This window comes from Crocodylus siamensis, chromosome 7 (assembly GCF_052110815.1).
Source record: "Crocodylus siamensis isolate JL-2025a chromosome 7, ASM5211081v1, whole genome shotgun sequence".
Lineage (NCBI taxonomy): Eukaryota > Metazoa > Chordata > Crocodylia > Crocodylidae > Crocodylus > Crocodylus siamensis.
In genome coordinates this window covers 76095929-76108623 of record NC_143401.1, presented here as the reverse complement: position 1 = coordinate 76108623, position 12695 = coordinate 76095929, and the positions used below count along the sequence as shown (strand labels likewise).

Sequence of the window (12695 nt, the reverse complement as noted above, 5' to 3'; positions counted from 1 at the left end):
ATTGCTCTGAGCTTACTTCTGTTTGAATTAGAAGGTGCTGGCTCACAAGCAGCTCAGACATTGGCCCATAAGACCGTGAAGCGTAGCTGATTTTTGGAGAAACTACTAAGTAGTTTCTATAGTGATAATGATGTACTATGTGCACCTATTGGGAATATATAAAATTAGAGAGAATTTCTGTTTGCTTTGGTCCTCTTTCTACAATAATTACAGTAACTGCCATTCATTCCCATTCTGTTACCCTGATTATTCTAGAATAACCTGGTTATTAAGATTTAGTCATGTCTAAGAACATACAGCGAAGTGACAACTTGTCATGTAGATATTATCAATACTTTAAAATTTCCATATTAAGAACCCAGTTTTCTCAAGATTCCTGGGTACTTAACTTGGTGGGGAGCATTGACATAATGTCTTCTACCTTCTCCATACAAAGTTTACATTCAGAGACATGATTTAAACTTTCACTTCTCACACAAATGGACAACTTTCCTTCAGTAGCTAAGAATGAGTTGAAACATTCCAGTCTCAATACCTAAAACACACACACTTTGGAAACCACAAACTTCCCCTAAGTATGGTGGATAATGCTAGGTTTATTTCCCCATGGGCACCCACAGAAGTGCCGTGGTTACATTCACTGGATCACAGAATCAAAAAATGCTGACTGGCAGACACTGAGCTTGTTACCAAGAATGGTCCACTGTACCAATGGCACAACCATGCAGCCTCAAAACTTCTGCCTGTTTTTGATGGAGTGAATTGAATTGTATTTTTTATACGGGGTAAGAAATCCCCTACCAAGTAGAAGCATATGTACCAAATATTTTCCTTGCACATCCATTCATTTGCTCCCTTGAATTTGTCACCAAAAAGGACTAAGGTCATAAAGCACGAGTCTAAATGAGTGGTATGTGGGAATGCCTCAGAACTTGAGGAGGTATATACACTAAATGTGTCCAGAAGCACACTTAGCTGACATACTGACAGATTGTGTAATTTTGCTGTGGTAATTACTCAATGGTTCAGCAAATGGTAAGTAAATACTTTGGAAATCATAATGTCTAATTGCAGACGCACATATGGTATATCCCTATCTAGTCCACAGAAGGTAATATAACGAGCACACCCAAACCTTCGTATTATTCCCTGAGCTCTGACACCACCAATGGTATGAAACAGCTGTAATTTGGAAGAATATCCTGGATACTGATATGCAAACGAAAACAACTTTAGAAAATCTGGTAAATTAAGAGCAGGGTAGGGTAAGTGGACCTTACATAGAAAAGATCTGGATAACAACTTTCTATAACAGTCCTAGGAAAAAATACAACATTAACAAGCATGATTTCACTGTAATGTTTTTTTCTCTCACAAATTAAACACAGCCTCTTTTCTACAAGGGACCAAATGTGAAAAATGCCTGGGTTTTTTTTGTTGTCTTTAAAGAACTTTCATAGATACAAGAACGGTCACAAACTCCTGCAAGACCGTTTCAGGCTGGACATAAGGAAGAATTTCTTTTCTGTCCGAGCCCCCAAGGTCTGGAACAGCCTGCCAGCGGAGGTGGTTCAAGCACCTACATTGAACACCTTCAAGAGTAAATTGGATGCTTATCTTGCTGGGATCCTATGACCCCAGCTGACTTCCTGCCCTTTGGGCAGGGGGCTGGACTCGATGATCTCCCGAGGTCCCTTCCAGCCCTAATGTCTATGAAATCTAAAATCAAGACATCGACAACATAATACAGCTAAAGTTGTTTCCTCTGAATTTAACAACTTTTATCTAACTGACTTAACTGCCCAAAACTACTCAGCCGGGTTATTCCGAGGTAGACTGCAACTGGCACCATTGTCTTTAATGCAGTATAAATTTGAGGATAAGTATGAACACCATGCTCCCTCTACATATCCATGCTTGCCAAAGAATCCTGATTAGGTCCAGTCCTGATTCTCTTTCTCTTCTTGCAGAGAAAGAGATGGAAAGAGACTTCTCTGCAAGATTTCATCTTTCTCTGTTGGAAAATATCTTCCATCGCAAAACTGGCAAGTCAGTTAGCAATGCAGGAATCCTCGACTTTAGGAAAGCTGACTTTGATAAGCTCAGGAGGCTTGTTGTCGAGGCCCTAAGGGGCCATGACTCATCAGGGATGGGAGTCCAAGAGGAGTGGTTGCTCTTTAAGGGAATGATCCTGACAGCACAAGGAATGTCCAGCCCATCTTGGAGGAAGGGTAGCAAAAGGGCAAAGCAACCCCCTTGACTCAGCAGGGAACTTGTGGACCTCCTACACCTAAAAAGAGAGGCTTATAAAGGATGGAAGACAGGAATCACCACAAAGGAGGAGTGTTTTACACTGGTCTGTACCTGTAGGGAACGAACCAGGAAAGCCAAGGCTGCAACCAAACTCCACCTGGCTACACATATCAAGGGCAATAAAAAGTCCTTTTTCAGATATTTGGGGAGTCAAAAGACCAGCAAAGGTAACACTGGACCCCTGCTAAATCAAATGGGACTACTGATAACTGACACCCAGGAAAAAGCCAACCTGCTTAATGGGTACTTTGCATCAGTTTTTCATCAGCCCAAAGGAACCGCCCTCCCTAGCATGAAGTGGGATGGCCAGGGTGAGGGCAAACTTATACCCAGCATTGGTGTAGACCTTGTAAAGGAACATTTTGAGAGGCTGGATACCTTCAAGTCAGTTGGTCCTGATAGATTACACCCCAGAGTGCTTAAGGAGCTGGCAGGTGTCAGAGCCCAAAAATTGGCAAAAATGTTCAAAAACTTGTGATGCTCAGGTAAAGTATCTGAAGATTGGGAGAAGGCCAGTGTGGTGCCCATCTTTAAGAAATGGAGGAAAGTAGATCGGGGGAGCTGCAGGCCAATCAGCTTGACCTCAATCCCCAGTAAGATTCCGGAAAAAATTATCAAAGAGACCATTGTTGAAAAGCTGTCTGACGGTAACATCCTGAGGGACAGCCAGCACAGGTTTGTTGTGGGTAGGTCTTTCCTGACCGATCTCATTTCCTTCTATGACTAGGTGACACATAACATGAACAAGGGAGAAGTGATTGACATCATATATTTGGATTTTAAAAAAGCCTTTGATCTGGTGTCCCATGATCTCCTCATGGAAAAATTGGCCAACTGTGGCTTCGGCTACATCACAGTCTGATGGCTGGGGAATTGGCTCTGAGGTTGGACCCAGAGAGTGGTAGTTGACAGAAGTGAATCATTATGGTGCTGCATAACCAGTGGTGTCCCCCAAGGCTCAGCCCTTGGACCAGTTGTCTTTAACATCTTTATCAACGATGTGGACACTGGTGTCAAAAGTGGACTAGCCAAGTCCACCAATGACACTACACTTTGGGGTACAGCATCTATACCTGAGAATAGGCTGGTGATCGAGGCTGACTTGGATAGGCTTATAAAGTGGATGGACACAAAGATAAGGACATCCAATACCAAAAAATGCAAGGTACTCCACCTTGGAAAAAAAAACCCACATGATGCTTATAGGCTCAGCAGGGCTACACTCACTAGCACCACAGCCAAAAGAGACTTGGGGGTCATGATTGATCACAAAGTGAACATGAGCCACCAATGTGACGTTGCAGCTGGTAAAGAGAACAAAACTCTGGCTTGCATCCATAGATGCTTCTCAAGTAAATCTCAGGATGTCATCCTCCCGCTGTACACAGCCTTGGTGAGGCCGCAGCTGGAGTATTGCATCCAATTCTGGGCTCCACAATTCAAGAAGGATGTTGAGAAGCTTGAGAGAGTCCAGAGGAGAGCCACACGCATGGTCAGAGGGAAAGAGAATAGGCCTTATTAAGAGAGGCTAAGAGCCATAGGACTCTACAACCTGGAAAAGCACAGGCTCAGGGGTGACCTGGTGGCAGCCTATAAGTATATAAGGGGCATGCATCAGGATCTGGGAAAATGTCTGTTCATCAGAGTGCCCCAAAGGACATCAAGGATCAATGATCACAAACTCCTTCAAGACCGCTTTAGGCTGGACATAAGGAAAAATTTATTAAAAACAGTAGGGTGTGTGTAGACAAAACAGGGGCCGTAAATTAAAGCGATGGATTTTAAAAAACAGCCCTAATGTCTTACGAAATCTATGAAGAATGAGAGGTGGGGAAGCACATCCCTTCACTATAGCATGATTTTAGGGCAGTAGTTTTCAATCCTGAGATGCCCTAAGATCCTTTCAAGATGCCTGGGGTGTTGCCCAATACTAGCATGGTTAACCATGCAAACACCTTCATAGGGTTCACACGTTAAACACAGAGATTTCAAATCAGAATCCACTGTATCAAAAACATTCTGATCTGTTGTTATCTGTCAGTGTTCTCTGCAACAGAAAAATGGCTCTATTGTTTTTCTGTACTCAAAAAAATTATAAATTAAGAGCTGTTATTTTCTGAGAGGTGCTTTAAGTCTAACAAGGAGTGCTCTGAGTCTAAAACAGTTGAGAACTACCTGCATGTGTAGATGAAATGAGAGCCCTGTGTGCACAATGCTTTAAAGCAGGCTAAATGCTTTTGCACCGCTTTAATGGTGTCAGTGTTGGCATGCCTCGGCAGTGTATTGCGTGCCAATTCCAGCCTCTGTAGGAAATTTGGCGGTGTAATGCGCCTTAAATGACTTGAGGCACAGCAAACTAAAACTCCTTCAAGGAGTTTTTCTTTTTTCACTCCGTGTGTGTATGTGTGTTTTTCTTTTTTCTGGAGAGTGGTAGCTCTGTTGTAAATATGTTGTTTTTTTCTGATTTGCAATGGAGCAGAGAGGACCTACCTACAGCTCTAAGACTAGGTATGTAGGAGTAGTGGTTGTCATTGGTCCTGCAAAAGGGCAACTGACAAATAGGAAGCTTCTAGCTAGGTACTCTAATAGCTATGTCATAGCAGATAACGTGGGGTAAGTTGTAAGACCAACTGTTGTAAGCCCTTTCACTACTTCATGACTGGCTGCTTTCATTTCTTACCCAGAGGACAATGAAAGGCACAGCAATAGTAGCTAATTTGGGACATGTGCTTGTGAGGATGGATGGAATACATCTACCTGATAAGAGGCCAGATATTTTTGGTGGGGGCTCCTCAAACAATATATGGATTCCTTTCTAGTTGCTTGGGAGAACATGCAGAGCAGACATCTAGGCTGAGTGTTGTAAATGACTATAGAAGGCTCCAGAGTAATTTGTAGGATAAGAGGGTGCCAGTTAAGTCCCTAAAAGAGTAGGGTGTGTGTAGATGAAACAGGGACCCTTTAATTTAGGGCTGATTAAATCCCCATGTCATGCACATACCCTATTGATTTACCTGCCTCTCTGGCGGAGAGGGGAGAGCAAGCTTCCTGCAGGCAGAGCAGTCCCTGGGCTGTGGGGCTGGTGGTCAGGCTGATGCTTTTCTCCGTGGCCATGGCGGCCCCCCGCCAGGCGGCACCTGCCTGCAGGCACCTGACTCCGGTGGTCCCGGGAAGCACTGCAGCTGCAGAGGAAAGCATTGTAAAGATTAAATCCCTTAAGTAAGGAATCTGAGTGACCTCTTTTCTGGTCCATTTGAACACAGGAAACCTTCTAGTAACCTGCAAACTAAAACACAGGACAAGAAAAGGTGAAGCCTGATATTTTCCCACAAGTGTTTGCTAGTTGACCCATAATAGTGGACAAAGCTAAGCCTTGTTGAACTAACTACCACATAGTGAATGCTTTGCAGCTCTGGAATAAGCCGTAGGTAAAATAGACTTTAGGTTCCATTGTAAGGTTCAGTGTTTTTAAGGCAATGGCCTTTCCATTAGCTTGCACATCATCAGTAAACAAGGTTGTTTAGGGCTTATGGTATCACTAGTGGGGTCCCCCTGATAGATAGATTCCAAAATTTTAAATCAATGCAAAAAAATGGTAAAGTATTATTAATATTAGGCATGTAGCTGGTACTGACATATCTGCAATATCTGCCCTGCTGGGAAATTAAAATTGGCTCCCATCAAACAGCATGGAAACCAATCATCACTCAGGTAGTGAGCTGTATGTGCTCCCAAACCTGGCCCCAGCTTTCCATAACCCACCTAGTAGCATGAGGAAGTGAGAAGTGAAGCAGTTGCCCTCATATACCTAAGGGAAAGAAGGAGAAAGGAATACAGCTTGACCTACCCCTAATCAAGCTCTCCCACACCCTTCCAATCATTTCATATTCACAGGCTCACCAAAGCCCCCTGCATTTGTTTGCATAAATCAAAAAGCTGTTCACATACATGAGTTAGTGACTTTGAACAAGCAAGTATACAGGCAAGTCTCAGTGTTGCCAACTCTTGTGACTGCATGTCAAGTTTAATAAAATGCAATATTCTTCTTAAAGCCTAAGCATCTGGAGTCATATGATTACTTCAGAACTTCAACTTTTGTTTGCAAGAATGGGGCCTCATATGTGGAGAGAGAAGTTTGAAAACATTAATCCAAATGTCTGTAAGGTAATTAAAAAAAAACTTCATATGAGTGAGGCTGGTTTGGTTTTTTTTAATCTCATGAATTTTAAGCTATCACCATGATTTTGGGGTCCTGAATGATGAATCTGAATGTTTTAAGTTGGCAGTACTATGCCTGATATGTGTACAACAGCAGCAAGATTTACCAAAATCTGGCCTTGTGTATATGTATCAGTTCATTTGTACCCTGCTGCTCCAGCACTAATGTTTCCTCCTATCGCTGTTTTTGGTGGAAAGTTATCCCTATCTAAACCTACCATTGTATTATGAATATAAGACCAACTAGCATTAAACATCAATCAGGGGTTCGTATTCAGTCTTGAAGACTTTTTATATAGATCATAGTCCTATCTTTGAAATAACTACACTGAGAGCCTACATTACTTCCTTCCGTTCCTTGTTCTTAGAAAAAAATCAACCTCCAGTTATTCTGTCTCTCCTTGACATTAGTATTTCTTTTTATTCCTTGCTATTTATGTTTAAAAACTATGGAGAGGTATGATTAATGCATGGAATGTGACTTTGATATAGGACAAAGTAGTATTAATTATATTATATACATTACGTTTAAAATACCTACACTGTCTTCATCTTGCATAATTATCTCTTTGTTGATCTTAACCAGGATTTCCCAAATCAACAGAAAATAAAGAACCATTAAGGTTTGTGTCTGCAGATCCAAATCTGGAATCAGAGCTATCTGTGCCATCAGGTGCCCGTTAGGCCACTGGAAGAGAACATTAAACACACACAAGATACATAGTATTACAGTGTTAGTGAGTGAGACACTAGCTACGCAGTGGCCTAATAACACTATACAGTAGCATACTGGGCAAAACCCATGCTAATATGCTACTACACAAAAGTATTAGGCTACTGAGCAGTTAGTGTTTGAAAAAACCCATGTCCCAGCACTACTGAGCAGTAGCACAAGTTACTTTGCATTGATTTAGTACCTGGTTATCCAAGCACTAAACTTAATGGGCAGTAACTATGGCGCATTAATGAACATGTAAACACATCTAGTAACACTCAAAGGACTCAGCCAAAACAAGGTCTCCAGTTTTCTGTTCCAGCCCAGAGAACAGATATACGCAAAGAACTAATTTAAATAAGTAAGACTGTTATGTGATTGGGGGGGGAAAAAAGGGTGAAGTGACCTAGCCAGGTCACACAGTACTTTAGTGAGTAAGGTAGAGGCATATTAGGATGCATGTCTCCCAAATTCTGAAATGCCCTAGCACCAGGAACAGACTGGCCTCGCCAGGGCTAGGGGCAGATATTCAAACAGCCTGAGCCTGAAGTGATTCAATCTTTGCAGGTTAGTCTAACCTGGCTAGGCTGAATCACTTTGAAACTACACATGTCAGCCATGGCTCAGGCTAGAAGCTGAAGACCGCTAAAGCAGCCCTCCCTTCCCTTCCAGAGTGCTAAGCTGAAGGGGGGCATGGTTAGGCCCCGGCAGGATGCTATGATTATCCCAGCAGGGATTTAATAACAGTGTTTATCACCCCTAACTCAGTGTTTGTTACTCTATTAAGAAAACAACAGAGGGACATTACTAGCTACCTGTTGGTTCTGCCTGTTGATTCTACCTATTGACTCAGCATGGACCGTAGCCAGCACGTGGTCTTCTAGCTAATACACAGACACCTCTCATCAAGGCAGACGGGAGGGGGGAATTTCTGCTTAGCAGTGAGTGGTGACGGGGTGGAGGGGACCAGCCCGCAGTCTGTGCTGGAGCTGCAGCCAGGGAGCAGAAGGGAGGGGCCAGCCCTGTTGTGGAGTAGAGAGCATGCCAGGATGCTGGGGGAGTCTGGTTTATCTTAGATGAAAATCAGTTAAGTCTGATAATACATTCAACCAGGTTTTCCTCAAACTGGTTTCAGCCATTTTCAAACTGGTTTATGTGCACTAAACATATGGTCTTTTACAGTTTTAAATCAGTTGCTGATCACTTAAACTGGTTTATGTGTAATGTTTGTCCCTAGCCAAAAGGAAAATGCATGCCCTCCATTAACAAGGAGGTGGAGCAAAGCCTGCAGGGGCAGCACATCCCAACCATTCTGTGCCAGATATGTGATCATGGAAAGAAAATTACGCAAGAATCCAGGGATTCAATGTTGCCTTGTTTGCTCTAATAACAAATATTTGAATCTGAAACAGTTTGGCCTTTGCCAATTTTACTAGGCACAAATACAGCATAATGAGATGAAGTTAGACAATTTTCAAAGGAATATATATCTGTGGGGTTGACAGGATTCTGGAGCCAGAATAAGCAAAGGAAATTGGTATCTCTATTATAAATAGGAATTTATCTTGGATGAGTGCTTATCAGGGTTCAAAAGAGGGATCAGATGGGATTTTACTGCAGATGGAGTGGGGTGGGCAAGAGAAATGTTGTCAGTGCTCTACCTTTCGCTTTACAGCGTGTCAGTGTTCTGCACTGACAGTAAAAGTTCTTTGATTATTATAATATTTGTGGGAGGCGGAGAAGCAGCTCTGTATTTTGGGATTTCAGCAGCAGTTTAGACTTTAAAGAGAACATTTTCAGAGCAGTGAATAGGGAGTTAGATGTGTAACCTGCACTAACAATAACAGGAACATTTGCCAATCAATCTACTAAAAACTGTAGCACAATTTACCTTTTACCCTTTTGGGTTTAAAGGGTTACTATACCATTTGAATTTCAAACTGCCAGTAGATACAATGAAAATGAAAGGATATTCTAAAAAAAACCATCAATAACAGGGGCTGTGATTCTAATTTCCTGTAGAGTTTGTTGTATGTGACCTCTCAGGTAATCTAGTCTATTCTTCTGCTGCTGCAGGCTTACTCCCTGCAGGATATACTCCAGTGCTTTGTCCAGTTTGGTTCTAAATGACTCAAACGTCCAACATTTGCCTTGGGAGCCTGTTGCACTGTCTTAGCCCTCACTGTTAGGATATTTTCCTGACATTCCCCTTAAATAACCATTTACTTAGTTTCCTCCTATCTATAGTTACTGTTATCCATTTATGCCCCTCCTGAATTAAAAAAGAAAACATCACCTTCTTTGGTAGTTAAACTTGGCAAATATTTATTAAAATCAGTTGGGTATCTTTTGAATAGTAACAGACTTCCATGAAGATTGTGTTTCATGTGCTATCATGGATAACGGCATTGTTAATTTGGGATTATTTGGGGGTTATACTGCTCCTACAGCAGTGCAAAGCAAACCTTGGGGATTGCCAACAGAAGGCATATCACTCCTGAAGTACTTCAAGATATGCATTCTGCAATGTTCATAAAGAAACCTACCTTTCTGGCCCATAGCCATGGGCGATGTGTTGGAGGTGCTCATCAGGGCACATGCCCTCCTACATTCCTGTTGGCTATGCTGGCTATGCTGCCAGGTGGCTATGCTGCTTCTGCTCCAGCTCCCCCTGTGGCCAGACACCACCAGAGTGCCAGCAGCAGGGAGTGGCTGCCTCATTCTGTCCCCGCTGCTACCTCACCCTGTCCCTGCTGCTGCCTCGTGGGATCTGGTGCCACAGAGAGAGAGAGAGAGAGATATCCAAAGGGGGTCTGCACCTCCATTCCCTATTTTTTAAATTGTGCCCCGCCCCGACTAATAACAGTTACAAGTCACCTATGCCCATGGTCCTTTCTTACGGGGGCAATTCTCACTGCTCAAAAAGAGGTCATTCCCACACAGTTGAAAAGCAGGAAAGGAGCCAAGACTCCTGCTTGGCTCAACAGGTACATTAGGGAACTACCGAAAAAGAAAAAAGAAGCATACAAGCAATGGGAAAATGTTTCAGCAGCCATAGAGTACATTTATATTGCCATGGTCTGCAGGTATGACACACAGAAAGCCAATGCAGGCATGGAGATCAAGCTGGCAACTGAAATAAAGGACAACAAAAAGTCCTTCTAAAGAGACATAGACAGCAAGAAAAAAAAATGGAGCTCCAACTGTGGGACCCCTACTGAATACAGAGGAGCAGCTCACAGTTGATCCCCATAAAAAGGCAGAGCTCCTAAATACATACTTCACTTTAGTATTCTTGAAATCAGATGGGGGCTGTTTACCTGTCCAGAGGCCCAGGGAATATGGGGAAGACAACAAACCACACGAAATCACCCCCAAACAGGTGAGGGGACTGTTAGAACATTTTGACATTTTCAAGTCTGCTGGAACAGATAACCTGCATCCAAGAGCCGTGAAAGAACTGACTGAGCTTATAGCAGGGCCACTGGTGAAGCTGTTCAAAGAGTCGTGGAATTCAAGAGTTGTCCCATACAACTGGAAAAGGGCCAATGTGGTACCTATCTTCAAGAAAGGGAAGAGGGATGATCCTGCAAACTACAGACCAGTCAGTCTGACTTTAGCCCTAGGAAAAAAATTTGAAAAAGTTGTTAAGGAGGCCATCAATTACAAGCTCGTAAATGGAGGGGTATTAAGAAGGAACCAGAATGGCTTTGTTGAGGGTAGATCATGTCTGACAAACCTGGTGTCCTTCTATGATCAGGTAACTAACCAGCTGGACAAGGGACATGAGGTTGATATCATTTACTTAGACTTTAGTAAAGCCTTTGATTTCACTTCCTACAAAATTATCTCAATTAAATTGGAGGGTACTAGCCTGGGCCAGTCTACAGTGAGGTGGGTGGACAACTGACTTAAAGGCCAATCCCAGAGAGTTGTAATTGATGGGATGGCCTCATCCTGGAAGGCCATATCCAGTGGTATCCCCAGGGATCGGTGCTTGGACCCGTGTTCTTTAACATATTTATTAATGACTTGGATGAGGTGGTAGGAAGCTCAATGCTTAAGTTTGTGGATGATACCAAGCTTTGGGGAAATGTGGGCACATCAGAGGATAGGGTAAGGATCAAGGATGACCTTGACAGACTCGTTTTATGAGCAGAATGGAATCAAATCAGGTTTAACAGGGAAAAGTGCAGGGTTCTTCATCTCAGTAGGAAGAACCTTTACCATAACTACAGAATGGGTGAATGGGACCTAGGGCTAACAACTGACAGGAAGATGAACATGAGCCAACAGTGCAATGAAGTCACCAGCAGGGCAAACAGAATTCTGGCGTGCATCAGCCAATGTGTTGCCAACAAATCCAGGGAGGTGCTTCTCCCTCTGTATTTGGTGTTGGTGAGGCCACAGCTGAAGTAATGTGTCCGGTTCTGGATACTGCTGGAAGGATGTGGATGTGGAACTGTGTCCGGTTCTGGATACTTCAGAAAGGATGTGGATAAGCTTGAGAGGGTACAGACAAGGGCCACCCTTAGGGGCCTTTACAGGCCCCTAAGGGGGAGACCCTATCTTTCCCCAATTAAGGGCCAGGAGGATAAGACCTATGAGGAGAGGCTCCAGGAACTGGGCTTGCTCAATCTAAGAGAATATTAAAAGGTGACTTGATAGCTGCCTACAAGTACGCCACAGTGAGCACAAAGATCTAGGGGAGCAACTCCTAAGGACGGTACCACAAAGGAGGATGAGGACCAATGGGCACGAGTGAATAGAGGAGAAGTTTAGGCTGGACATAAGAAAATACTTCTTTTCCGTAAGGGTAATTAGAATCTGGAACTTGCTCCCAGCAGAGGTGGTGCAGTCGCCATCCTTGGAGGTGTTTAAGAGGAGGCTGGCTGAGATAAACCCTTGCAGACTTTGAGGTATATCGGATTTCATTTGAAAATTTGGCTCATTATAATTTGTTTTGTCCAGTTAACTTTGTATTTAATGCATTATAGAAAATATTCATGCCCACATCCTTCTCTGTTTTTGCCCTAAAAGAAAAAACATAACTAATCAGAAAACAGAGTTCCTCATTACATATGGAAGCTCTTATGGATAAGTTGCATGCAAAATATAAGGGGTGAAATCATGATCCCAGTGATGTCAATGGGAGGTTTAATTCACCTCCAATTGTTTTACTCCAATATACCCAGACCAAACAAAACCCAATATAGACGACAATGGGGAAGGACAGAATATATATAAACATATGAACAGTGAAGAGTTATATATCCTGACATTTTCTCACATTCACTATCAAATCACTGTCAAGAAAAGCAGAATTGCATGCTTGGCATTTCAAATTGAAATAATGCAAGGAACACCTTAGTCAAATATTTAGTCAACAAATTATGATGAGAAGGTTTTCTTCTCAAGGTACTATATATTAAGTCACACTAAAATGCTG

The 12695-nt window shown here is 42.7% G+C and overlaps 1 long non-coding RNA gene across 1 annotated transcript in view; it reads right to left on the bottom strand.

Annotated features, from left to right (window-relative positions):
* The window catches only part of LOC149859988 (uncharacterized), a 96719-nt gene that overhangs the window by 3258 nt on the left and 80766 nt on the right, over window positions 1–12695 (bottom strand). The window contains exon 2 of the long non-coding RNA XR_016443590.1: window positions 5328–5495. This is a non-coding gene — a long non-coding RNA (uncharacterized LOC149859988). The remainder of the gene's footprint in view (window positions 1–5327; window positions 5496–12695) is intronic.